The sequence below is a fragment of the Oryza glaberrima genome, chromosome 4, assembly GCF_000147395.1.
Source record: "Oryza glaberrima chromosome 4, OglaRS2, whole genome shotgun sequence".
NCBI lineage: Eukaryota > Viridiplantae > Streptophyta > Magnoliopsida > Poales > Poaceae > Oryza > Oryza glaberrima.
Window position 1 is genome coordinate 7269216 of NC_068329.1, and position 23995 is coordinate 7293210.

A 23995-nucleotide genomic window follows, 5' to 3' on the forward strand; every position below is an offset into this window, starting at 1 on the left:
CGCCGTCATGCTGAGGCTGTTTCCATTTTCCCTTCTCAGGAAAGGGAAGTAGTGGTTTTACGCTAACCGTGCTGCTGTCAACACCTGGGACAAATGCTCTACGGCATTCCTCTCGAAATTCTTTCCGATGGGCAAAACCAATGCCCTTCGTGGAAGGATTTCCAATTTCCAGCAGACGAGAGACGAGTCCATTCCTGAAGCATGGGAACGTCCTCATCATGGGATGGACAACTGGCTAATCCTGCAAAATTTCTATAATGGACTCACTACAATGTCCCATGACCATCTGGACGCGGCAGCTGGAGGAGCATTCTTCTCTAAGACGGTTCGAGGAGCCATTGATCTAATAGAGAAGATGGTCTCCAATATGGGTTGGAGCGAGGAACGACTCCAAACCTGACAGCAAGGTATACACATAGTCAAGGAGACGGAATTACTCGCTGCCAAGCTGGACCTCCTCATGAAGCGATTGGACGACCACGGCAATCGGCCACAAGACACCGTCAAGGCCTTGGACTTACACATCACGTGTGAGGTCTGCGGCGGCACGGGTCATTCTGGGAACGACTGCCCGGAACCCATGAAGAGGCGATGTACATGGGCAAAAACAACAACGAGTATCGTCCACAAGGAGGTCAGGGGTGGAACCAGCCACGCCCGTACTATCAAGGAGAAAACAACAACAGTAACTTCTCTAACCAACCCTCCTTGAAGGATCTCATTTTTGTGCAAGCTAAAACCACTGATGCTCTAAGCAAAAAGCTAGCTGCCAATGACAAGATCCTAGACATCAACGTTCAGCTAGATGGTTTCACTTCCTCTTTTCAAAACCAACTGAGCTTCAATAAAATGATAGAAGCCCAGCTAGCTCAATTGGCTTCTCTAGTCCCTGCAAATGAAATTGGGAGGATTCCGGGGCAGGGAGGTAAGTCCACTCGTGATCGGCCGTATCTTAACCCTGCAGGAACTAATGGGGTAGCCAGAGAAGCGCCATCTAGTGACTCGGCTAACAAAGAGGTTCAACCAGAAAAGGCCGTGCCGCAAGAATATTACGACACACGATTGCTATCGTTTCCTCAACGGAGTAGGAAACCATCAGTAGACGAGCAGTTCGCTCGTTTTGTTGAAGTAATCCAAAAGATTCACATCAACGTGCCGTTGTTTGATGCTATGCAAGTGCCAACATATGCCCGTTATCTCAAGGATATACTCAACAAGAAGAGACCGCTCCCAACAACGGAGGTGATTGAGCTGACGGAGCAATGTAGCAACGTCATACTCCATAAGCTCCCGGAAAAGAGGAAGCATCTAGGGTGTCCCACGATCACCTGCTCGATTGGGGCACAGTAGTTCAACCAAGCTCTGCGTGATCTCGGAGCCAATGTTAGCGTCATTCCAATGGACGTCTTTGACAAGCTCAACTTCACGGTGTTGGCACCAACACCGATGCGCCTACAACTGGCTGACTCGTCAGTCCGTTAACCGGCAGGGATAGCGGAGGATGTGCCGATCAAGATTCGGGATTTCTTCATCCCAGTTGATTTTTTGGTGCTAGACATGGACACAGGAAAGGAAACGCCACTCATCCTGGGGCGTCTGTTCCTTAGCATCGCAGGAGCCAACACTGCCGTGGGAACGGGAAGTATCCGTTTCCATATCAACGGGAAGGAGGAAAAGTTTGAGTTCCAGCCAAAGACTGAACAATGCTCCATGGTCAGAATAAAGTACGGGCCAAACCTGCAAAACATTCAAATGGTCGAAGTGGAGCCACCCAAAAAGGACAGCCTGGTAAAGTTCTTGCAGAATTTCCTGGAAAAGGAAACAACGATGCCTAGGAACCGTTATTGGAAAACGCCAGTGAAATCAAGCACACCGGCCAAGAAGCTAGAGGAGCCGGCTCAAAGGAAGCCTTCTCCCGTGCCGAAACCAAAGAAGGTGTGGAAAGAAAAGCCAAAGACGCCCGCCCCATCACCTCCAAAGATGGTGGAAAATCCGTGCACTGAACAGAAGGGAGGTACGGTCTTGCACGTCGGACCCAAAATGACGCGACCTTCGCCAACAGGTAAATTGGTATGTATCCACTTATTTGCTTTCAACAATTTAAATTTTTGCATCAACACATGTTTGAATTTCAAATTTGCATTTAGGATTTTTGAATTTTGAGGAAACCCTTCAAATGAATTTTTTAGAGCAACCAAAATAAAATTTTCAAGGAAAATTCACTGTGCCATGACCACACTGATCGTTGGAACCCAACGGCCAAAAGTGGGGCCAGTTGGGTTCACCAGGGGTTCGGCCGAACCCCCTGGTTTGGCCGAGCCGGCCAGGCAACGGTCGGCTGCCTCCCTTTTCGAGGCAACGGCTAGTGGGCCCCACGGGTCAGTTTTGACCGTTGTGGGAGCACTACTTAAGCCAACCAGCCAGGAGCGGGAAATCCATCCCATTTCAACACATTTTTATTCCCTCTCCAAAGTTTGCTCTCAAATTCATTCAGGCTTTGATAGTTTCCCTCAAATTCAAATACATAGTTGCATATATACAAGTTGCTTTAGTGAAACTGATCGGCGGGTGAAACTCTTGCTATTCTAACCCCCGCTAAGTTAGTCCGTTCTTGCTCCATTGTGTAGAATGAGGAGGCAATTGTCTCGTCTGTTCAAGGGGTCCGGCTCTTCGTCAAGTTGTCATGACGAGTCTAGTACTCATTCATCAGCTGACCTCGACCATGTTCAAGAGGATGCCGAAGCTCCACGACGTCTCCTGAACTACGCCGACCTTGACCTTGTCGATGATCGGGAAAGACAAGCCTACTACATGCTGAGTGACCGGGAGTATGCTCACATGCGAGAATACTCTCCGGAGCTGCTGAAAAAGATAGGTATGGATGTTGATTTTCGTGCTATTTCGAAAGCTGTTGGTTGGCAGAGATTTGCTGTGGTCGATAAGCCTGGTTCTCGTTTGCTTACTTTGCAATTTCTGTGCACTTTGAAAGAAATAGAAGATGGAATTTCCTTTCGTTTTTTCCATAAGGAATACACATTTACATGGAAAGGATTAAGTAAACTTCTTGGTTTTCACAATTCTTGTAAAATCGATCTCCAGAAAGGAATTTCTGGGTTCGAGAAAAATAGGTTTTGGGAAGATATTTCTGGTGCTCCAATTTGCAAGAAACCTAGGACGAATGATATCCATAATCCTGATCTTAGGCTCATGCACAATGGATTGCTATGACTTTGTTTCCTAGAGGTGATCTTAGACCCATTAGGGGGGATGAATTTACTATCATGTTTGCCATGGTTAGGAAGATCAAAATTTCTCTTGTGAAATGCATGATAAGACAATGGTTAGAAAGTATGAGGTTTTCTGCTCCAATTGAATGCACTTCTCTGATTGCTCGGATAGCAAAAGGGCTGGGGGTCGTTAGTGACCAGATTGCTTTCATCTCTACTGCCTGTCCATGTATTGATGAGAATTATCTAGTGCAAGGACATATTATGAAACATGGAGTAGGTGGATCTTTGATATACTTTTTCCTCGGTTGTATAAATGAAATCCCATTGCCAAATGCGGGGTATCATTTGTACAACTGCCATGAACTAATCATTCCCTGCAGACCATAGAAGAATCTCGTGCAGGTGGAGCATACAGGGAGACGCGCAGCATGGCAAGGAACGAACGAGAAAGTTCATCATCCTCAACACCCGTGCAGATGTATGAGGCAGGTTGGGAACCAACTGGGCAAGTGCCAGTGAGGAACGGTGGCATGCGCCTCATGACATAGAATGGGGGGACAACCAACCCCCCAGATCAAGTGGTATGCTCCCATCTCCAAGTGAATGGCGCTCAAGTTCCTCTCGTTGGGACTAGGGTGAAATCACCAGGAGAATGGATACCCTTGATGTGCAGACGGGAGAGATCCAATATAACCTCATAGAACACATAGCCCAGACGCAAGAGTGGCAACAGACTGCTGATGCTCAATTTGCCAACATCAACAATATGATCCAGCAACAGCACGATGACCTTCAAGCGTACTTCCGCTTCCAGGAGTTCAATCCTTATCAAGGACCCTAAGCGTAAGCCAAGCTTGGGGGGAGACATCTCTCCCCCTGCTGAGCTAACTTGTATCACATTGCATATTTCCCTTTCCAATTGCATATTTGCTTCTTAATTGCATCCTATAAACCTGAAAACAACATAAAAATTTGCAAAATAGAAAATACCAAAAAGATATGATAGGTTTGAATCATGCTAGGTAAGACAAGCTAGCTCTCTTTGTTGAAATGATGAATAGTTGCTCTGCTTTATATCTCTTATATCTGGGTTCATAGGTAAGTGCTCTCTCAAAGATTAAATATAAGTAGCCAATAAATCTGGGAACCTAAGGTAAATGAGCTGCACTTGCTGATCTTAGTCTAAGTTGTTGCAAGATATGAGATAGTAAAGAAGAGTTACTATGATCCTGGTCCTAGTTTGACTTAAATTCTGGATGTTTTGTTTTTCAAAATGATAAATTTGGAAGGTCCTCATTTGATATAAATTCCTACCAGAGCCAAAAATGTGCCATCATAATTGAACTATATACATTTTGGTTGCTTGTCATTCCATTGAACTTTGTTAAACTCTTGTGACTTGTGTAGATACTTCTCATGCTCTATGACAAAGATCATACACCCACATATATGCACATGCTAAACTCCTACATCGGGAGCTAGCAATATTCCATTCCATTTCCATATTACCACCAAAATAAATTCTCCATGCTTTCATATGCTTTCTTCTCCTAAAAATAAAATCCTTTTGAAAAAAAAGAGAAGGAGGGAAATGCATGGTTATGAAAAAAAAAATAAAGTTATGCTCTCACAAGCATGGGAATGATACTGAAAAAAATGTTAGCCATGCCCTCTCTTAATTAATAAAAGAAGGATTTTTTTGGAGAAGAAAGTAAGCACAAAGGAGAAGCATTTTCTTTATATGTCATTTCCACCATATATCACACACACACTTTGCACGATCTTAATCTTGAGTATGTTTAGTTATCTGCTTTAGTCTGAGTTTTTGACTTAGTAATAAATGTGAATGCAAGTATGCCATGTTTGATCCCTACCAAGCTCCACATATCTAATCTTAGAGTAGGAATCAAGAAGGCAAAAATAGCGAGGAATTCATTTTGATACACTTAGAGAGAATGAGTGAATCATTTGAGGAACTTGGCTTTCTTTTGCAAAATCATTTTGAAAACTTACGGGACGAAAGTTGAATAAAGATTGGGTGATTGGTACTCTAATTGCTATTCTGTCTTTCAACCGCCCAAGGCAAGGAGAAGCAGTGTCTCGTGGGAATCAGGGGTAAGGGTAAGCCACCGTGCCAAAGATTATTTAATCTGAGAGAGAGTACATATTCCTTGCACCTGTACCTTTGAGATATACAACATAGTAGCAACACCTAATCAACAACAAAGTTTTTGTTTCCTTTCGTCCTTCACTCGGGACGAGTGAAGATTCAAGCTTGGGGGGTTTTGTTGACGGTCGTTAGCGATCAGTTTTGACCGTCAATATTATCAAAATAGAGGAGAACTAGTTATGCTTGCAATGCATATATGCGCTAGAATAATAATATTCCACTAGTATTTGATTCATTAACCCTTCTGCAGAGAATAATCATAAAGTGAAGGAGAATCGACATCAAATCAGACGATAAATCAATCGGACGATGTTGAGGATCAGACTTATGTATGAATGGGCCATGATCTCAGAATTAACACGATGAATTGGGCCAAAATTTACAAGTCTACGAAGTAAAGCAACAGAGGATGCCGCCAGCCAAAACATGGGCTGGTTGGGCCGGCTCCTGGTTCGGCCGAACCAGGGGGTTCGGCCGAACCTCCCGTGGCGCCAATGGATGCAGGGTTTGGATGGATGGCTAGGATTAATCCGCAATGACGGTTGGAGGGTATTACCGACCATTCCAACCGTCACAACCGTCATTACCTGCCTATAAAAGGAGCTCCTCTTCTCACTTCACTCACACACCTCAAGCAAGAGCTCTCTCATATTCTCTCAAGTTAGGCCCTGTTTGTTTCAGCTTATGATTATTATAATCTAGATTATTAAACCAAATTACTATAAGCTGGATTATAATAAGCTGACATAGAATAAGCTGTGAGTTGTTTGTTTGTCCGGATTATTGGAGGTATGGATTATTGGGTTTGAAAGGCTGAAGTCTATAATACCCTCAGCTATTTTGGATGCCTTTTTCATCCTTGTCACTATATAAAACAAATACGTAATTTTAAATAATGTCATCTATTAATAAATAAAACATTCATGAATATGTTTTTTTTACAACAGACTGAACAATAAATTATTATCTCCTAGCAAATAAAGCATCGGTAATATTATCACGAAAGATATTTGCGTCGCCCTCTTCGTCTCCCAATTGACTAGCATTCCCTCGAGATGAAGGCATCGGCATATAGTTTTCATCGTTATCACACCGATCGAACTCCTCGTCACTCAATTTACTATCTCGAATGAAATTATGAAGCGCCATGCATGCATGTATTATTTTTGTTTGCTTGAGCATCGGATAACTCGGTAAGTCCAATAGAATTCTCCATTTCATCTTCAAAACGCCAAAAGAACGCTCAATCACATTACGAAGAGATGAATGTAAGTGGTTGAACACCTCCTTCTTGCCACTAGGACGTGGACCCGCTCGAAACTCTGGTAAATGGTATTTGGTCCCTTTATATGGAGCTAGAAATCCCATTCGATTTGGATAGCCCGAGTCAACAAGGTAAAATTTCCCTGTTGATATAAACATAAACATACTTTATTAGACATCACTTTAACACTGAAACTAGTAAGAAAAGTGAAAAGATATATGTGAAATTACCTGGTGGAGGGTGAGGGAAGATAGCGGCATATTTGCATAAAGCATCATTAAACACCCTCATATCATGTGCCGATCCGGGCCATCCCGCAACAATGAATGTAAACCTCATATCAAAGTCACAAACAGCCAAAACATTTTGAGTGGGATACTTGTTCCTACCCACATGCTGAACCACCTTTGATGCGGGCACAACAACTGGTATATGCGTCCCATCTATCGCACCTATGCAATTATTGAAATGAGGCTGAAACCGATCACCAAGTAGTCTTGGGTGAATCGTTGTGAAGTGTGGATCTCTAGGTTTGACTAGATCTTTTGAGAGAAGGTAAACACTCTGCAACACTTCCTCAAATTTCACGCTGATTGTTCCTTTTGATCTCTCAAATCGGTTTTTCACTTCAACAAATGACTGTGGAGCCCCAATAGACCATAAAAACTGTCACGACCGGAAATGACCCAACGGGCGTTCCTTACGTGCGTGCATTATTCCTTGTCCCAGAAGGCAAGGTACACCAAAAGTTGATACAATTCAGAGTTTAACAAGCGGAAGTGTAATTAATTAATTTATTACATGGGCGGCGAAGCCCCAGCACACAAGAAGACAAACGAAAAACAACGGAAGACAAGGGCGACGACCACAGGCGCTTGACGGCAGGCACGAGCTAGACACCAAAGCCTTCATCTTCCAGGGGCTCCTCTTCTGGGTTTGGGACAAATTGAGCAAGACTGAGTACAACCACCGTACTCAACAAGACACACCCATAAGTGCAGAATAAATGCAAGGGAGTACAAAGGGGGTTATAATATAAAGGGTTAGGGTTTGCAATAAACAGCATTAAAAGACACTTAGCTGCTCAAAGCTATTTTGTAAACACGATTCTAGAGCTGTACAATATTGTTAATCAAGGCCGTGAACCCACACGAACCTGCCTTAACCCAAGGCCTACGATGATTCAGACCGAACTAGCAACCCGACCCTGGGTCCCAGCTCGTCCCAAGCCAACCCAGGCCAACCATTCCACATTTTAGTTGTTAAGCAGGTTTTAAGAATTAAAACACTAACTTGGGTACATTGCTCGGCTTGCCCATAACCGAGGGCGTGGCTATTCGAATAGATTATACTCTGATCAGAGGTGTACATCTTTACCCACAAGACACATCTTCCTCACGTGTAACCACGTGTCACATACCACCACGGTATATGGACGGAAGACGTGACATAGTTTCCAACCCATCCTAGCCATAGACAAGAGTACCGATCCAACCCCACCTACGGCCGGAACCCTCGGGACAGGTAGGCAGGACTGAGCCCCTAGCAACAGGACACCGGCCATGTGCCATGACATCTCGACTACCGGGCCGCAGCTCGTGTAGCCTTCATTTGCCCTAGAGATGTCCATCGACCCCCGACTTCATCCATCTCCATCCGTGTACTTTTGTTTATAACCAGACTGAGCCACAAACTAAGCCTTACCCACTAGACATGTGGAAGTACGGTGGTGCTTTGCAAGAGAGGCCCGAAGACCGGTCCTTATATGGCCGAGGTGCTACTATCAAAACCATGCACCCCGAGCCCAGCCTAAAACCATTTTGAGGGTTTTGAATAGAGGGGGAGGTGTGAATCCAATTCCACAATAATCCAACCATTCCATAGTGTCCAAGTGATATGAATATCCCCAAAGTCTAGAGTTGTAAAACCTTCTAATGTTGTCCTATTAATCAGCGAAGCATCTACCTAGATTCATACTAGTGGAACCATGAATAATGTGCCCACTAGTTGAGGTTTTGTTTATTCTAGGGTGAACAAAGTAATAATAACAATAACAATAATAAGGTCATTACAAAGGTAAATAGGCATGGCTAGATAAAACAGTGATAACGCGGGAATTTAAATAAAGCGATAATGCAATAATTTAAATCAAAATAATTTTATAAACTGGGATTCGATATGTTCAAGGATGATGTGACTTGCCTTGCTCACTTTCCCAAACGTCGGCTTCAACCTCCACGAAGAGCGGATCTTCCGAAGCTACAGCGTCTACACGACCAACGGGAAATAAAAGGGCTTTTACTCTAATAAACTCCATATAACAAGCAGGAACAAAGCACAAAAATGGGTTCTTGACTTCTTAAGGAAAAATTAGAGACTTGAACGGTCCAATTCCGAGTTGAAATGGCCATGTTATGGCCATTTGAAGCTTATATGCTCTTTAAATGAATATTTGCGAATTTCTTCATTTAAAATTTAATTTAAAAAGGGTTTATTGCGTCAGCCGAGGGGAGGGGGGCCCACGCGGCATCCTCACGGCACACGGTGGCCCGGGCGCACCCGGCTCGCTCCGGCCGGCGCCGTGGGCCCCACGCGTCAGCCGCACCCGAGGGCGCGAACGGCTGATGGCCGGGCCCCACGCGGCGGCCACTCGGAGCGCCCGAAGGCGGCCACTCGGCGCGGCCGGCGGGAGGCGGCGCCGTCGCCCCTATGGTCGCCGGCGGCGGCCATAGGCACGGCGGAGCGGCGGCTGAGGGAGGGGAAGGGAAGGGGGAAAAGAGGCGACGGTCCACGGCTCACCCTAGGTCGGCGGCGGCGGCGCTAGGGCACGGGGGAGGCGGCGGGAGCGACGGGAGGAAGGGGATGACGGGTGGGCCCCACCCGTCAGCGAGGGTGGCGGGCGGGCCCGCCCGTCAGCGGCGCGCGCGCGGGAAGAGGCCGAGTGGGCCACGGGGAGAGAGGGGGGAAGGAGAGATGGGCCGGGCCGGCCCAAGGGAGGGAAGGGGGACTTTAAGGGTTTTTCTTTTTATAAAATCATTTTAACTTTGTTTATTTCTTAATAATTATTATTTGTGCTCTGAAAATTCCACTAAAATTTATTTACGCATTTTAGGTTTTTAGGAAATGTACAAAAATCCTCTAAGCCTTATTTGGCTTTTAACTTTGCACATTTTAATTGTTGGAGGCTTTCACACGGATTTTAATTATTCTAGACAGCATTTAAGGGATATATTTTAGAGTCGTTTTGGGACGTGACAAACCTACCCCCTTAAACGGAATCTCGACCCCGAGATTCGGAAGAACTGGCGAAGAGATCGGGATGGGCTGCCTTTAGCTCGTCTTCACGCTCCCAAGTAGCTTCTTCCTTGGCGTGGTTGCTCCATTGGACCTTGCAAAAACGGATTACCCGGTTCCTGGTCCTGCGCTCCATGACGTCCAGGATTTTCACCGGTCTCTCCACGTAGGTCAAGTCTTCGCGAACTTCAATCTGCTCTGAGTCGGCCTGCTCGGACGGCACTCAAAGGCATTTCTTGAGTTGCGACACATCGAACACATCATGCACGTTGCCCAAGGAGGCGGGCAGCTCCAACTGGTAAGCGACTTCTCCGCGTCGAGCAATGATATGGAAAGGACCCACAAACCGAGGTGCGAGCTTCCCTTTCGTCTGAAACCGGTGTATGCCCCGCAACGGCGCGACCCGGAGATACACAAAGTCATCCACTGCGAATTCCATGTCACGGCGTCGGTTGTCTGCATAACTCTTCTGCCGAGACTGGGCCACCTTTAGATTCTCCCGAATGGTCCTGACCTTCGCTTCAGCTTCTCTCAAGATATCGGTCCCGAACACTTGGCTTTCCCCAACTTGGTCCCACAATAGTGGTGTCCGGCATTTGCGGCCATACAACGCTTCATACGGTGCCATCTGTATGCTGGCTTGGTAGCTGTTATTGTAGGAGAACTCGGCGTAGGGGAGCCTCTTATCCCATGTCTTCCCAAAATCTAGGACACATGCGCGAAGCATATCTTCTAGGATCTGATTTAGACGCTCGGTCTGTCTATCTGTCTACGGGTGATACGCGGTGCTGAAATTTAAGCGGGTACCCAACTCTTCTTGGAGCTTCTTCCAGAAATGAGAGGTGAACTGGCTTCCCCAATCAGATACAATTTTCTTAGGAACGCCATGGAGACTTACGATCCTAGCGAAGTAGAGCTCAGCTAGTTTGTTCCCTCCATAGGTGGTCTTCACGGGAATGAACCGAGCTACCTTGGTTAGTCGGTCCACGGCTACCCATATAGAGTCATAACCGCCTTGGGTTTTTGGAAGTCCGGTGATGAAATCCATCCCAATTTCATCCCATTTCCATTCTGGTACTTGTAGAGGTTGGAGAAGTCCGGCCGGCCGTTGGTGCTCGGCCTTGACACGCTGGCACACATCACAAAGGGCCACGAACTCTGCAATTTCCCGCTTCATACTAACCCACCAGTATTTCTCTTTCAAGTCCAAGTACATCTTTGTGCTGCCAGGATGGATGGAATAGGGACTTTCGTGAGCTTCCTGAAGTATCAACTGTTTAAGTTCCCTGTCGTCGGGAACGCATACCCGATTTCCGTTCCATAGGGTTCCGTGTTCATCCTCTGTGAAACCAGCGGCTTTACCCTGTTTCATATTCTTGAGGATCCCATGCATATCTGGATCATTCTTCTGAGCCTCGCGGATTTGATCAAGCAGGGTAGGCTTGGCTTCCAGAGTAGCCAAGAATCCATGGCCAACGATGCTTAGGTTTAGGGCTTCCATTTGTTGATTAAGTTCCGGTGGAATGCCACGGACGCCAAGAGTGTTGCAACGGCTTTTTTGACTCAGCGCGTCTGCGACCACGTTGGCCTTACCAGGGTGATAGTGGATTCCCACATCATAATCCTTAATGAGCTCTAACCATCTTCTCTGCCGAAGATTCAGATCCGACTGGGTGAAAATGTATTTCAAACTCTTATGATCGGTATATATTTCGCAGCGATTCCCAATGAGATAATGCCCCAGATTTTTAGAGCATGAACCATAGCGACCAACTCCAAATCATGGGTAGGGTAGTTGCCTTCATGAGGCCGTAGCTGGCGTGAGGCACAGGCTACCACATGACCTTCCTGTATGAGCACGCACCCCAATCCTTGGCGCGAAGCGTCACAGTACACCATGAAGTCCTTGCGAGTATCCGGTAAGATTAAAACTGGCGAGGAAACCAGCTTTTCCTTGAGAGTTTGGAACGCCTTCTCGCATTGCGGGCTCCACACAAATTTTTCTCCTTTCTTCAACAATTGTGTCATGGGTCGAGCGATTTTGGAGAAGTTCTCGATGAACCTCCGGTAGTACCCAACCAAACCCAAAAAGCTGCGGACTTGGGTGACCGTCTTGGGTTGCTTCCAATCAGTGGCGGCGGTCACTGTTTCAGGATCCACAGCAACTCCTTTAGCAGAGATCACGTGCCCTAAGAATTTGACTTCGGACAACCAGAACTCACACTTGCTAAGCTTGTCATACAATTGATGTTCCCGCAACTTTCCCAACACCAAACGGAGATGCTGTTGATGGTCTTCCTCTGCTTGTGAGTACACCAGGATGTCGTCAATAAAGACCACAACAAACTTGTCACGACCGGAAATAACCCAACGGGCGTTCCTTACGTGCGTGTATTATTCCTTGTCCCAGGAGGCAAGGTACACCAGAAGTTGACACAATTCAGAGTTTAATAAGAGGAAGCGTAAATAGTTAATTATTACATGGGCAGCGACGGCCCAGCACACTCAAAGACAACGAAAAACAGCGGAAGACTAAGGCGACGACCACAGGCGCTTGACAGCAGGCACGAGCTAGACACCAAAGCCTTCATCATCCAGGGGCTCCTCTTCTGGGTTTGGGAAAAATTGAGCAAGACTGAGTACAACCACCGTACTCAACAAGACACACCCACTAGTGCAGCATAAATGCAAAGGAGTACAATGGAGTTATAGTATAGGGGTTAGGTTTTGCAATAAACAGCATTTAAAAGACCCTTAGTTGCTCCAAGCTAAATTTAAAACACGATCCTAGAACTATTTAATATTATTAAACAAGGCCGTGAACCCACACGAACCTGCCTTAACCCAAGGCCTACGATGATTCAGACCGAACTGGCAACCCGACCCTGGGTCCCAGCTCGTCCCAAGCCAACCCAGGCCAACCATTCCACATTTTAGTTATTAAGCAGGTTTTAAGAATTAAAAACACTAACTTGGGTACATTGCTAGGCTTGCCCATAACCGAGGGCGCGGCTATTCGAATAGGTTTTACTCTGATCAGAGGTGTACATCTTTACCCACAAGACACGTCTTCCTCACGTGCAACCACGTGCCACATACCACCACGGCATATGGACGGAAGACATGACATAGTTTCCAACCCATCCTAGCCATAGACAAGAGTACCGACCCAACCCACCTACGGCCGGAACCCCCGGACAGGCAGACACAATTGAGCCCCTAGCAGCAGGACACCAACCCTGTGCTATGACATCTCGACTACCGGGCCGCAGCCCGTGTAGCCTTCATTTGTCCTAGAGATGTCCATCGACCCCCGACTTCGTCCATCTCCATCCGTGTACTTTTGTTTATAACCAGACTGAGCCACAAACTAAGCCTTACCCACTAGACATGTGGAAGTACGGTAGTGCTTTGCAACAGAGGCCCGAAGACCGGTCCTTATGTGGCCAAGGTGCTACTATCAAAACCATGCACCCCGAGCCCAGCCTAAAACCATTTTGGGGGTTTTGAATAGAGGGGGAGGTGTGCATCCAATTCCACAATAATCCAACCATTCCAATATGTCCAGGTGATATGAATATTCCCAAAGTCTAGAGTTATAAAACCACCTAATGTTGCCTAATTAATCAGCGAAGCATCTACCTAAATTCTTACTAGTGGAACCATGAATAGAGTGCCCACTAGTTGGGGTTTTGTTTATATCTAGGGTGAACAAGGTAATAATAACAATAACAACAATAATAAGGTCATAACAAAGGTAAATAGGCATGGCTAAATAAAACAGTGATAACGCTGGAATTTAAATAAAGCGATAATGCAATAATTTAAATCAAAATAATTTCACAAAGTGGGATCCAATATGTTCAAAGAATGATGTGACTTGCCTTGCTCGCTTTCCCAAACGTCGGCTTCAACCTCCACGAAGAGCGGATCTTCCGAAGCTGCAGCGTCTACAGGACCAACGGAAAAGAAAAGGGCTTTTACTCTAATAAACTCCATATAACAAGCAGAAACAAAGCACAAAAATGGGTTCTTGACTTCTTGAGGAAAAATTAGAGACTTGAATGGTCCAATTCCGAGTGCAAATGGCCAAGTTATGGCCATTTGAAGTTTATATGCTCTTTAAATGAATATTTACGAATTTCTTCATTTAAATTTTAATTTAAAAATATATTTATTGCGTCAGCCGGGAGAGAGGGCGCGCGGACCGGGTCCACGGGAGTGGGACCCACGCGGCAGCCTCACGGTCCACGGTGGACCGGGTGCACCCGGCTCACACCGGCCGGCGCCGTGGGCCCCACGCGTCAGCTGCACCCGAGGGCGCGGGCGGCTGATGGCCGGGCCCCACGCGGCAGCCGCTAGGCGCGCCCGGAGGCGGCCACGTCGGCGCGGCCGGGGAAGGCGGCGCGCCCGCGCCCCTATGGTCGCTGGCGGCGGCCATAGGCACGGCGGAGCGGCGGCCGCGAGAGGGGAGGGAAAGGGGGAAACGAAGCGGCGGTCCATGGCTCACCCCGGGTCGACAGCGACGACGGAAACGGCAACCGGAGCGGAGGGAGGCGGCGGCGCGGCTCGGGTGGACGGGGTCGACGGCGCTCCGGCGGTCGGCGAGCGAAACGGAGGGGTGGACGAGGTCGGCGAGGATGCGGCGAAGCCGAAGGAGGCGGCGCCGAGGTGGGAGGTGGTCCGGGGCGACGACGGCGGCGGACCGGAGCTCGGCGGCGATGGCGGAGAGAGAGAGCGACGGCGCGAGCTCGATTCCGGCGAGGAGAGAGGGCGGTGAGTGGCGGAAACGGTGGTGGGGAGCTCGGGGAGGGTTTATATAGGGTTGGGAGTGAGAGAGGGCGGCCGGAGGAGGGGGAAATGGGCGCGGGAGACCCGGCCGCCATTAATGGCGCCGGCGAGGTTAGGGGAGAAGTTTCCAAACGAATCCGAGGGAGAGAGGGAGGGAAAAATGGGGGAAAAGGGGGAAGGGATCCCGGGGAATAATCCCCCCCCACTTTAATGCACGCGGGGACGGCGGGATACGGCGGAATCGGCGGCGGCGGCGGCGCTTGGCGCGGGCGGGGCGGCAGGAGCGGCGGGAGGAAGGGGATGACGGGTGGGCCCCACCCGTCAGCGAGGGTGGCGGGCGGGCCCGCCCGTCAGCGGCGCGCGCGCGGGGAGTGCCGAGTGGGCCGTAGGGGAGCGGAGAGAGGGGGAGGGAGATGGGCCGAATTCAGCCCAATAGAGGGGAGAGGGTGATTTTTAGGGTTTTCTTTTTATAAAACCTTTTTAACTTTGTTTATTTCTTAATAATTATTATTTGTGCTCTGAAAATTCCACTAAAATTTATTTACACATTTTAGGCTTTTAGGAAATATACAAAAATCCTCCAAGCCCTATTTGACTTTTAACTTTGCACATTTTAATTTTTGAAGGCTTTCACAAGCATTTTAATTATTCTAGGCATAATTTAGAGGATGTATTTTAGGGTCGATTTGGGACGCGACAAAACTTATCCAAGTATTCCATGAACACTTTGTTCATTAAGTTCATGAAGAAGGCAGGACCATTAGTCAGACCGAACGACATCACCGTGAATTCATACAGCCCATATCGCGTGGTGAATGCGGTCTTCGAGATATCTTCTTCACGGATACGCAATTGGTGATATCCGGAGCGAAGATCAATCTTGGAGAATACAGTGGCACCTTTAAGCTGATCGAACAGATCATCGATCTGGGGAAGAGGGTACTTGTTTTTGATAGTAACTTCATTGAGAGCTCTGTAGTCAACGCACATCCTCTTTGTCTTGTCTTTCTTGTCCACAAAAAACATAGGAGCACCCCAGGGGGAAGTGCTCGGCCGTATGTACCCCTTTTCCTTCAGCTCTTCCAACTGCTTCTTGACTTCGGCCAGTTCATTTGCTGCCATACGGTAGGGTCGCTTGTACAGAGGAGTGGTTCTTGGAGCAAGATCTATCCGGAACTCAATCTCTCGCTTGGGCGGCATACCGGGTAGTTCTTCCGGAAACACATCTCCGAACTCACTGACGATGGGGATTTCTGACAGTCCTATCTGATGAAGTTCTGAACTGTCAACAGAGGTTGGGGGTGCAAAAAAAACAACCGGTTGTTCCGGCCCTCGGTACAGAGTGACAGTGCGTCTTGCGCAATCCACTACTCCTTGGAATTGAGCCAACCAATTCATCCCAAGTATCACATCCAAGTTCTTGGTGTCTAGAAGAATCAGATCCGAGGGAAAAGGAATTCCCTGGATTTCTATAGGAACGGCAGGGCTATAATACTTTGCTGTCATAACCCCTCCAGGGGTGGTGATGAGTAGAGGGTTCCTAAGCCTTTCTAACCCCAACTGATTTCTCCCCACGAATGGCACAGATATAAACGAGTGGGAAGCTCCAGAGTCGAACAAAATGGTAGCAGGAACGGAATGAATGAGGAACGTACCAACGATGACGTCCGGAGTCGTCAGCCCATCCTCGGTAGTCACGTGGTTCACACGACCCCGAATGACATCCTTACCACCGTTGTTGGGGCGGGGAGGCGCTTGGCCTTGCTGGCGCCTCGGCTTTGGGCATTTATCCGCAAAGTGCCCGGGCTCGAAGCAGTTGAAGCACAGACACTACTGACCTTGAGCGTCCCTGCGGCCTTGACCAGGCTGCACAGCTGGCGTAGGAGGACGGGGTGCACAGGTCCCTTGTTGATTCTGCTATTGCTGTGGCTGTGGGACGCGCACCACGAATTGAGGTCGGGGTGCGGAGCGAGGTTGCTGCTGCTGCTGCTGCGAGGAGGATCCCCCTCGATAGGGATTGGTATAGCGGACCCTTTGGTTAGCCCCCTGTTGATTGCGGAAATTCGCCAAGCGACGCTTGTGCGACTCTAGTTCCTTGTGCTTGGCTTCTAAGCGGATGCTCTTGTCCACCAAGCGTTGGAAATCCGGATAATCCCCGGAGACCAGACGCACAGACAGCTCAGGGTCCATTCCTGCCAAGAACTTCTCCTGCTTTTCCTCATCTTCCCGAACATCCTCCAGGGCGTACCGGGCCAGGTTGTAAACTCATGCAAATACTTCATCACAGAGCGGTTGCCTTGTATCATCTCTCGGAATTCCCTTTTCTTAAGGGCCATGACTCCGGCGGGCACATGAGTCCTCCGGAAAGCGGCGGTGAAGCGGGCCCAAGTAATAGGCTGCCCCTCTGGCTACGTAGCCTGGAAGTGGTCCCACCATAAAGACGCAGGCCCCTGCAGTTGGTGAGCGGCAAAGATGACTTTCTCCTCATCGTTACACTGCACGGTGTCTCACTTTTTCCCCACGGCATGCAACCAATCCAAAGCATCCACGGGGTTATTGGAGCTAGAGAAGGTAGGCGGACGGATGCGGAGGAACTCGGCGAGTTTAGAGTGTTGCAGGGGTGGTGGAGGTGAAGCATTGTGTTGCGGCGGATTCTGGATGTGACGGAGGAAAGCAGCCATCATGTTGGCCTGCTGGGCGAGGATTTGGGTGAGGATGGAGTTGGTGTCTGGTGGTGGTGGTGGAGGCGGGGGAGGAGGTGGAGGTGGGCCGCCTTGGATGTTGGGGTTGCTACCTTCGGGTTGGTTGCCATCACCGGTAGCAGCACTTCTCCTGGTTGTCACCATCTGAAAATCCCACACAGAACCGGCAAACAGAGAGAGCTGCCTATTAAAGCTAATCACCCACGACTACCAAAATTAATGAACTTATTACTGATATAAAATGGGTTCATTAAGGTTTAAGTTGCTTAAGCAAATAAAATAAAGACAGGCTCCGACACAGTTATACCACACACCGGTATAACCATGCCCCACACGACTCAAGCAGAAAAACAAACGAGAAGAACACACGCGCAAGCCTACTAACTGCTCGTCTACTTCTGTGACGGGCCAGGGCGGAAGGTAAGCAACAGCACATCCTCCGTGCTACCAACGCCGGAGGCTTCCTCCTCCTGAGGAACCACGGGCGCGGGCTCGGCACGAGGGGTCTCGACGAAGCAGGTCCACGCCAGGGACTGACGAACAAGCTCAGGCCTGGAGGTGCTCTTGCGGGCGGTGATCTTCAGGCTGCGGCAGACGCGGCGGCGCTTGGGACGACAGACCTCTCCCTGGGCGATCTTGAGCTGACACAGCTGCGCCTCCACTGCGTCCAAGTCCTTCTTCAGCTGCAGATTCTCCTGACGCAGCTCCAGAATCTTCTTGTTGTTCTCGACCAACCCATGGCGCACCATCTGATGGAAGTCGATACGAGCCGCGTCGTACGCCTCCACCATGCGCGCCAGGTGCATGATGGTAGCGTCATCCTCCGAGCTAGCATTCCTGAAGGTGGCATAGTCGCGGGCTCCTCCTCGATGAGGGTGGTAGCGGTAGGGCGAGTGCTGCAACTCGTCCGGGTAGCGCTGGTGAAGAGTGCCGATGGCGAGGAGTGCGGCGTTCTGGCAAGCGGCGGAGAAGGAATCTCCACCCGCGGTGACTGCCAACGAGGTCCTCTCGGGAGAGCCAGTGAGGATCACTGCAGTGACCTCCCAAGCAGCGTGGGGCTCTGCATCATCACCCTCCTGCTCCGGGAGCTGCTTGCCCTGGTAGTCCACTCCATGCGGATACCCCAGGACAACGCACATGCCCCATAGCTCCAAAACGAAGCCAGTCAGGTCCAGACCATGGCGGTTGATGCTGCCGACCATCTACAAACAAAAACAAAAGAGAAAAGCAACATTTTAAAGGTCAGATTTTGACGACAAATGAAGCAGCAGGACAGAGAGAGACTAGAGGATTTTCACAAATAAGAAAAGATTTTTATTTCGAAAATATTGCTAAGGCTTGGGATCTAAGGCTCGTCCTAGGGTCAAGGGGGCTCTGATACCAACTTGTCACGACCAGAAATGACCCAACGGGCGTTCCTTACGTGCGTGCATTATTCCTTGTCCCAGGAGGCAAGGTACACCAAAAGTTGATACAATTCAGAGTTTAACAAGCGGAAGCGTAATTAATTAATTTATTACATGGGCGGCGAAGACCCAGCACACAAGAAGACAAACGAAAAACAGCGGAAGACTAGGGCGACGACCACAGGCGCTTGACGGCAGGCACGAGCTAGACACCAAAGCCTTCATCTTCCAGGGGCTCCTCTTCTGGGTTTGGGACAAATTGAGCCAGACTGAGTACAACCACCGTACTCAACAAGACACACCCATAAGTGCAGAATAAATGCAAGGGAGTACAAAGGGGGTTATAATATAAAGGGTTAGGGTTTGCAGTAAACAGCATTAAAAGACACTTAGCTGCTCAAAGCTATTTTGTAAACACGATTCTAGAGCTTTTGTTTATAACCAGACTAAGCCTTACCCACTAGACATGTGGAAGTACGGTAGTGCTTTGCAACAGAGGCCCGAAGACCGGTCCTTATATGGCCGAGGTGCTACTATCAAAACCATGCACCCGAGCCCAGCCTAAAACCATTTTGAGGGTTTTGAATAGAGGGGGAGGTGTGAATCCAATTCCACAATAATCCAACCATTCCATAGTGTCCAAGTGATATGAATATCCCCAAAGTCTAGAGTTGTAAAACCACCTAATGTTGTCCTATTAATCAGCGAAGCATCTACCTAGATTCATACTAGTGGAACCATGAATAATGTGCCCACCAGTTGAGGTTTTGTTTATTCTAGGGTGAACAAAGTAATAATAACAATAACAATAATAAGGTCATTACAAAGGTAAATAGGCATGGCTAGATAAAACAGTGATAACGCGGGAATTTAAATAAAGCGATAATGCAATATTTTAAATCAAAATAATTTTATAAACTGGGATTCGATATGTTCAAGGATGATGTGACTTGCCTTGCTCACTTTCCCAAACGTCGGCTTCAACCTCCACGAAGAGCGGATCTTCCGAAGCTACAGCGTCTACACGACCAACGGGAAATAAAAGGGCTTTTACTCTAATAAACTCCATATAACAAGCAGGAACAAAGCACAAAAATGGGTTCTTGACTTCTTAAGGAAAAATTAGAGACTTGAACGGTCCAATTCCGAGTGCAAATGGCCAAGTTATGGCCATTTGAAGCTTATATGCTCTTTAAATGAATATTTGCGAATTTCTTCATTTAAAATTTAATTTAAAAAGGGTTTATTGCGTCAGCCGAGGGGAGGGGGCGCGCGGACCGGGTCGACGGGAGTGGGGCTCACGCGGCAGCCTCACTGTCCACGGTGGATCGGGCGCACCCGGCTCGCACCGGCCGGCGCCGTGGGCCCCACGCGTCAGCCGCACCCGAGGGCGCGGGCGGCTGACGGCCTGGCCCCACGCGGCGGCCACTCGGAGCGCCCGAAGGCGGCCACTCGGCGCGGCCGGCGGGAGGCGGCACCGTCGCCCCTATGGTCGCCGGCGGCGGCCATAGGCACGGCGGAGCGGCGGCCGAGGGAGGGGAAGGGAAGGGGGAAAAGAGGCGACGGTCCACGGCTCACCCTAGGTCGACGGCGACGACGAAAAAGGCGGCCGGAGCGGAGGAAGGCGGCGGCGCGGCTCGGGTCGACGGGGTCGACGGTGTTCCGGCGGTCGGCGGACTCGGCGAGGGGATCGACGGGGTCGACGGCGGTGCGGCGAAGCCGGGGGAGGCGACGCCGAGGTGGGAGGCAGTCTGGGGCGACGACGACGGCGGACCGGAGCTCGGCGGCGACGGCGGAGAGAGAGAGCGATGTCGCGAGCTCGAATCCGGCGAGGAGGAAGGGCGGCGAGAGGCGGAAACGGACGGAGGGGGTGCGGGGATGGTTTAAATAGGGTTGGAAGGGGGAGAGAGCGGCCGGAAGGGAAGGAAACCGGTGCGGGAGGTCTGGCCGCCATCAATGGCGCCGGCGAGATTTGTGGGGTCAAATCCGCCCATTTGAACGCGAGAGAGAGAGGAAAAAAAAGGGGGGAAAGGGAGAGGGGATCACGGGGAGTGATGCCCCCCACTTTATTGCACGCGGGGACGGCGGGAGGCGGCGGGATTCGCGGCGGCGGCGGCGCTAGGGCACGGGGGAGGCGGCGGGAACGGCGGGAGGAAGGGGATGACGGGTGGGCCCCACCCGTCAGCGAGGGTGGCGGGCGGGCCCGCCCGTCAGCGGCGCGCGCGCGGGAAGAGGCCGAGTTGGCCACGGGGAGAGAGGGGGGGGAAGGAGAGATGGGCCGGGCCGGCCCAAGGGAGGGAAAGGGGACTTTAAGGGTTTTTCTTTTTATAAAATCATTTTAACTTTGTTTATTTCTTAATAATTATTATTTGTGCTCTGAAAATTCCACTAAAATTTATTTACGCATTTTAGGCTTTTAGGAGATATACAAAAATCCTCTAAGCCTTATTTGGCTTTTAACTTTGCACATTTTAATTGTTGGAGGCTTTCACACGGATTTTAATTATTCTAGGCATCATTTGAGGGATATATTTTAGAGTCGTTTTGGGACGTGACAAAAACATTCCCAACGCTTCAATTGAATCCATCTTACTAGTTGACTTCAAACCATAAGATGTTACCAACAAATTATGTAACCTCTCAAACAGTAGCCTACTCATTCTAAACATATCATAACAATCTTGTGGGAAATTGAGGTTTCTCATAACCCAATCATAACCAGCTAAAGTAGCTTCTCTATACTTTGACTTGTTCAAATAAGTTTCAGCATATAACATACCAAATGCTGTCAATACAGGTCCAACTTTTCTCATCATGTCTAGTTGTCTACTAGCAACAACAAAAGTTTCATCCTCATCCTCATCATCACTTGCATACATGCCAATCTACAAACAATGCAACAAATGATATCACACAAGTAGGCACATAAAAGTTCATGCATTCAAATTAAAGCGTCATATTACATGGGCAATTCATTAGTTCATGCATATAAATAGAAGTTGTCTTGCTAATACATATTGTCTCACAAAATTTAAACATAGATGATAAGTTCATGCATATAAATAATTAGCACTATCCTACTCCAAGCCTTCCTTCACGCACCACCTCTTCAACCAACTGAGCCTTCCCTCCTTGGTGGTAAAAGTCTTGAACACGTCACGATGTGAAAAGATTTCACAAATAATTGCGTAGCCATGAAATGCTCGGCACTTCCTTCTGCTGCCCCACACTCCACTACCAAGTCCATCACTTCCTTAATAGAGTTGTACCTAAATTCACCTTGCATCACCTTGTTGGCAATACTACAATTGGTGTCCAAAGTGGACTGAATATTCTTCATCACCTTAACCATGGGGTTCTTAACCTTCTTCAGTGGACTATTTTCAGTGGTAATACACCCTCGTTTCACTGATTTGTTATTCGTTGTGTATCTATGCAATGAGATGTCCACTGGTGTGTCATCAAGGCTTTGTACACCAGCCCCTCCAACATCCTCTCCAGGTGCACAAGCAGAAGAACCATCAACAGCAACCTCACCAAACATTTGACTCAATAAATCTTCACAATCCGGGGGACCATGTTGTAGCTTCTTCCATTCAGAATGACCCTAGAAATAAAGGAACAGACCGTGAGTACTAATTATTGCAAACACTAAAAACAATTTCATGAAAAGGATGTATATTAGCCCCGAATAATTTATTACCTTAGTGACTTGCTTCCAGTATTTATCACTTGCTGAAACTGTTCCTTTTGTACTATCCCATCCAAGCCCTGTATCTTTGAGGAGGCCAAGCCAAAAGCTATACAAGGCTTTTAGTATATCCCATCGGTTCTTCAATTGCATCTTGCTGTGTCGTAGCCCTGTTTTCTGCAAATACTTGACAGCAATGTTCTGGTACCCCCTAGTAGTCATTATCCTGATAGGCCTATTGCCGGCTTCGATTTGTTCTACGCATAGTTCACAAAATATCGTAGTGTTTGTGGTAGACCATTCTGCTTTGTCAAACTCCTTCTATTTGATAGAACAAACACATTGAGATTCAGTTTTCAATGTTGTCGTACATCTATAGCTCTAATTATAAAAAAACATGACTATTTAGAGCTACAGAGCACATGAATAGTATTTTACTATAGCTTTTAGATATGAACACTAGTTAATAATTATATCTTTATTATTTGTCAATACGACCTACCCTTTAGCACTGAGAACAGAGCAATACAAGCATTATTAACAACAGTCATAAACCAGGTTTGCTTCTTCCCATGCACTAGTCAAGATTTTTTTGGACTCTTATATGTCCACATGACATTTCTCACTGTTGTGACAAGAATTATAAATCAAATATGTAATAAATACAACCATAAGAAAGACACATACCATTCCACTTCCATTAGATGTCTCACTATCGACAAATCCTTCTGCGCAGAGATTGTCTGCACTGGCCGTTACCCCGGTAGCAGCTCCACTGCTCGATGGCCGTGGCTGCTTGTATGGCGCCTTCCTCGGTCGACCACCACGTGCTGCCGAGGATGGTGCACTGCTAATCGATTGTGTGGTGGGTCTCTTCCCACGTCCACCATCATGCCCGCCGCGGCGCCCACGACGTGCAGCCGAGGATGCATCCTCCACCACTTGGAACGAATTGCTGCCATGGAGTTCGAGCAAGCAATGATGGCCATCTTCTTCATCTTCTTCAACCACGCCATGGATTCCTCTGGATTGGGTTCAGTTCTTACCAATTGATCGCGGTACCGCAGGGCTTTGGCGACACTGTCCTCCGCATTTGCAGGCTCCATCTCCACTGATTGTCTCACTGCATGGAAAAAAAAAGCATTGTGTCGTTCTGTAATTTGAGCAAGAGCTAGCAATAGATAAGCACCTAATCCAAAGCAAATCTAACTGATAAATCTACCTAATCTCAACTAGCACTTCCTATGCTCTTGTCTGCCCAAATAAAATGCTGATTTGCATGTAACTTCGCCGTTCAATCCCGTTGAAACGCACCTGCCGTTGTGTGACAAATCGTCGGGTCCCAGTGGACTGAAAAAATTCAGTAATTTTCCTAATTACATCATCAGCTGTGAGACACCTGCGTTCAGTACATTAAGAAAATTCATTGTTTGATCAATTTCATCCA

General features: G+C 48.2%; 1 pseudogene; it reads right to left on the reverse strand.

Moving 5' to 3' along the window:
* Positions 1 to 21966: 21966 nt before the first annotated feature.
* Positions 21967 to 23654, reverse strand: LOC127769857 (uncharacterized; annotated as a pseudogene).
* Between the last annotated feature and the right edge of the window lie 341 nt (positions 23655 to 23995).